This window comes from Bidens hawaiensis, unplaced genomic scaffold, assembly GCF_021521415.1.
Source record: "Bidens hawaiensis isolate Kalapana, Puna unplaced genomic scaffold, B.hawaiensis_p1.1 tig00064741_1, whole genome shotgun sequence".
NCBI lineage: Eukaryota > Viridiplantae > Streptophyta > Magnoliopsida > Asterales > Asteraceae > Bidens > Bidens hawaiensis.
The window spans coordinates 74-5,259 of NW_027501548.1; the positions used below are offsets into that span (position 1 = coordinate 74).

General features: G+C 34.8%; 1 pseudogene; it reads right to left on the bottom strand.

Annotated features, from left to right (window-relative positions):
• Positions 1-262: 262 nt before the first annotated feature.
• LOC143604320 (zinc finger BED domain-containing protein RICESLEEPER 2-like) lies at positions 263-2,405 on the bottom strand (annotated as a pseudogene).
• Positions 2,406-5,186: the final 2,781 nt, after the last annotated feature.

Below are 5,186 nucleotides of genomic sequence, written 5' to 3' on the forward strand. Positions count from 1 at the left end.
TTTTTTTACAGTTTTAACTGTTCCTACGCAAAGCACGGGTTTAAATTCTAGTTTAAACTTAAAAAGAAATATGCATTAGAGCTGAATCAAACTGAAGCCTCAAAACTCCCACAAAACTAAGTTTTTTCAAAAGTATTAGGGCTTTAACAAGTCACTTTTTGACTGCATGCATCAGATTACTATTTCTCAAAATGCTACTATTAATAATTATAAAACAACAATGTCTAAACAACAGCAACATAATTAAGAAATACCTTATATATCAGTTAGTAGTAAGATCATTCGTTGGGATCTTTATTTCCAAATCTTCTTCTTTTGCAGATTGCTACAATGTAAAGAATACCAATGTTACTACAAAAAAATAAAGAAGTATAAATGCACAAAAAATGTTAATATAAGCTTACGTTTAATGTTTGAATGATTGTTTTTGAGGCTCCCTTTATCCAATCACCTCCACAAACAAGTGTTTTCACATTATCTTTTGAGAGAGAGCTACGATAATCATCCAAAATACGTCCCCCAGCACTAAAGGCAGATCCTGAAGCAACAATTGTGATAGGAATGCAAAAAATATCACGGGCTATTTTGCTTAAAATAGGAAACTTGGAAGAACTTTGACTCCACCACAACAACACATCAAAATCTTTGTCAACCAAACCTATGTAATTGGGTTCTTCCAAATATGCCTCAAGTTCTGTTTTTTGTGTACTAGGGTTTATGTTTGAGATAAGCAAAAAAATCTTCTTATCGTCTATCTTGATGGTTAGAGGATGTAGAAGTTGTCGAGCTACTTGTGGCAGCCCACGCCGCCATAAATGCATTAGAGTACTTTTCAAAAAGAGACTGTAACTTTAAAGTAACATCTTCAACTCGACTCTTAAGCTCAACAGATGAATACAACCACTGAAGAGTCCAATTAAAGGACTCTAACTTAAAACGTGGATCTAAAATTGATGCAATTGACATAAGCACACTAATTTCCCCCCAATACTTCTCAAACTCCTCATGCATTGGCACACTCATGCTTTTTAAAAACTTATAGTTTGATGCAAAAGCTCTACTTATCTCTTTCTTCACTTTATATATTTCAATAAGAAACAGATTTGGTGTTGGATATGAAGTGCCTGAAAACAATTCAGTAGCATGTAAAAATACTTCAAGCACCTCGCACACTTTTTCAGCTCGAGTCCACTCGTCATCTGTGGGGGACCATTCAAAGTTTGAACTCTCAATGCATAACCTTGAAAGGCTCGTTTGTAGTGAATAGCCGAGTTAAGCGTACGATGTGTAGAGTTCCAGCTAGTTTTTACATCGGTACATAAAGACCGCCTAGTGTTGATACCCAAAGTTGTTGCTATCTCACAAAATTTTAACAAACGACCCGGAGACTTTTTCAAATACTTAACTCCTCTAATTTTCAAAAGACATGAATCAATAGTTCTCAAACCATCTTGCACTACCAAATTCAAGATGTGAGCACAACATCTCACATGAAAAAATAGCCCCTCAAAATGTAACTTTCCTCTCCCTTGAAAGTTATTTTTCAAAAAGGCGGCTGCCCTATCATTATTTGAAGCATTATCTAGAGTAATTGTACCTATTTTGTCTTGAATACCCCACTTAATAAGACACTCTAGAATGCTATCCGATATAACCTCACTACTATGGGGTGGAGAAAGCTCACTGAAACCAATTATAGCTTTCCTCAATTTCTAATCAAAATCTACAAAATGAGCTATCAAACACATGTATCCTATAGTTTGATTCGATGTCCAGCAATCACTTGTAAGTGAGATCATATCAACATTTTTAAAATTTTTTTTCATCTTCTCTCTATCCATATCGACAACTTTAATAATATCTCTTGTAATAGTCGACCTACTCACTTTTACATATAAGGGATTGAGATACTTCATTAACATGTTGAACCAATGGTACTCAACATAGGAAAAAGGTAGCTCATGGGCTATGATCATCTTTGCAATAATTTCTCTACACTTCATATGATCAAAACCCCCACTTGAGTTAAATTCAAATGCATCAACATTACCGGATTTTTCAAAATTAATGAGACCTTTATTACCTTTTTGCCTTTTCAAATACGTGCATTTCCTTAAGTGCCGCGAGAGATGTGACATAGACCCTGGCGATTGTGGTGTGTACCTTTTCTTATAGTGGATGCATTCAAATTTCTTGATCATATTCCCTTTATCCTTTATGCCAACAGTTATAAAATGACTCCAAGCCCCAGATTTACCCTTTCGTTTTAGGCCATCTTCATCATTTGCTGGATCTTCGTCTTCATTTTCTTCTGCTATTAACTCAACACTTTCTTCGTCACTTAACTCGACAGTATCAATACTTGGTGTTTCGGCACCACCAATTGACTATTTGAGGGAAGACATCCTACAAAGATCAATTATGTGACATTATGCACAGCGTACATTAGATCCAACTATACAAGAATACTTTGTTGTAGAAACTAATAGAGCATCTAATGACATTATAACCGTGGCATGTAGTAAAACCCTAGAACAATCTATTTCGTTTTTATATAACCATAAAGGTTGAACAAATAATCAATTGAAGTGAACCAACAGTAGAAGATAAAGAAATAATACCTTAAAGAAGATCGAAATTGAAGAAGGAATCCTTCTCCAATGGCAGTAGAAGATCGAAGTGAAGGGGGTTGGACTTGGAGGGCTGTGGAATTTTGGATGCAGGAGGGTTGGACTTGGAGGCAGCAGATGAAAGAAAATGAAATTAGGGTTAATGGGATATAACATCTAATAATTAATACACACACACACACATATATATATAAAACACCGAGCCACGAGCCGAGCCGACCATGGCTCAGGCTCGGCTCGTTTCGCAACCGAGCCGTTTTGTTCGAGCCTTTTTCGAGCCGAGCTTTTTCCGAACTTTTTTTTAGCGAACTTCGAGCGAGCCGCGAGCTTTTTGAATAGCCCTAGTATTAACTTTCAATTAGAGGACATATTAGGAATAACATGTCACACCCCAACCTGGGCCGTAATCCGATTGCTCACAGCTCGAAGATAGTATCTATTTAATTATTTTACTTCAAATACACACACAATATCCAAATATAACAAAACAATTCAAATCGATTTATATAACACATTTAAATTCAAGTTTGTCTTTATTAAAACCCTAAGGTCTTTCTAAGTGTCCATACTTCAACTTCAATTCAATAACAATCTGTATATGCGTAGAAAACAGAGTTTGTCAACAACACATGTCGTGTGAGTTTATCACTAGTTTTGTAATAAAATAATGTTAATAAAATAAATATGAGAAATAAGAAAAACGTAATAAATGCGGTAATAAAATCAAACAATGAGCAAATAAGTTGTCGATTAAACCATTGTCAAGCGAATCGGACGCCGGTAAATCAACCATGAGCAAATAATAATAAGACCGTTGCCAAGCGAATCGGGCGGTGGTTAATGAGAACCCTCCACAAGGGGATATGTCAAACGAATGCACATAAACAAGTAAGCACATAACAAGTATATTTGATTAATCACACATAATTACACGTTTTCTATTATATATATATATATAATAGAAAACATGTAATTGTGTGTGATTAATCAAATATACTATATATATATAGTATGATATACGCATATGTCCCCAAAACGTTTTGAAAATTGAGTAAAATAGGGGAATGATAAAACTCACCTTAGATTAAAGGCAAGTGATTAATAATTAAGATAAACGAACTAAAGATTAAGCGAGTCATCCACTATGCGTCGAACAAGATTAATGATCAGAACCTAAAACTTTGAGATATGATAATAAGTAAAAGCGAACTCGTTTCCGTTGGAATCAACCCAAACGGACGTATAGAACTCAAGTTATGTTATATTTAAGATTTAAGCGAGCTGGTACTGACCAAATCCGAACAGCAAGTCGGAAGTCAGGTTTTGGTTAGTAGCCTTATAATTTCGTTACGAGAATAAATGTCTTCTGGAGCGAACGTTGAATCCGACCAGAAGTATGAGAAAACGTAAAGTCAAACACATTGACTATTTTGCCCCTTACAGAGTTTTAAAGCGATTGACCAGTCAACACCCTTCAACCACCGAAATTGATTGAAGATTATAGACTAGGGAATATATATGAACAATTCTTATGTTTACAAATTACCCGAAAAGTGAAAGGATCAAGAGAAACGAAGAGTGAAAGCTCTTAAAGCAAGCAAAGTCAGCCGTCTAGGAGTATGTTTGCAACAAAATAATCAAAAACAGAGAGAATACGAGATGGGAAAAGGGTAGTGTCACACCCCAACCTAAGGCGGAAATGCCGGGGCGTGATCCGATTGCTCACAGCTCGAAGATACTATCATATATAAAATGTGACAATATCTAATTAATTATTTACAAATATTACACACATTATTCAAATATACAAAACATTTCAAATACACAAATATGAGTTCATATAACGATTATCTTGAATATATCCTAAGGTCTTGTCTACGTGTCCAATTTCAATCTTCAATACAAGCAACCTGCATATGCGTAGAAAATGGAGTTTTGTCAACAAACATGTTGAGTGAGTTTATCACCAAGTTTTGACACCAAAAATAATTTTAATATAATAAATAAGCAAAACGTAATAAGTGCGGTAATGAAATCAAACCATAAGCAAGTAAGTTATCGATTAAACCATTGCCAAGCGAATCGGGCGCTGGTAAATCAACTATGAGCAAATAATGAGAATAAGACCGTTGCCAAGTGAATCAGGCGATGGTCAATGAGAATGAGAACCCTCTCCAAAGGGATATGTCAAGCGAATCAATACAATAACACATAAGCACATAACAATTAGATTTGATTAATCACACACAATTACACGTTTGCTATTTTGATATGTATGTATATATAGATATGTATATATAGTATTATATACGCATATGTCTCCAAAAGGTTTATGAAAATCGAGTAAAATAGGGGAATGATAAAAACTCACCTTAGATTAAAGACAAGTGAGTATAATTAGGAATAAACGAGTCAACGGATAAGCGAGTTGTCCAATACGCGTCAAACGAGATGACTGATTAGAACTTGAAACTTTGTGATATGAAACTATAAATAAAAAAGAACTTAATTATGCTGGAATCAATCCAAACGGATGAGTAGAACTCTAGTTATGTT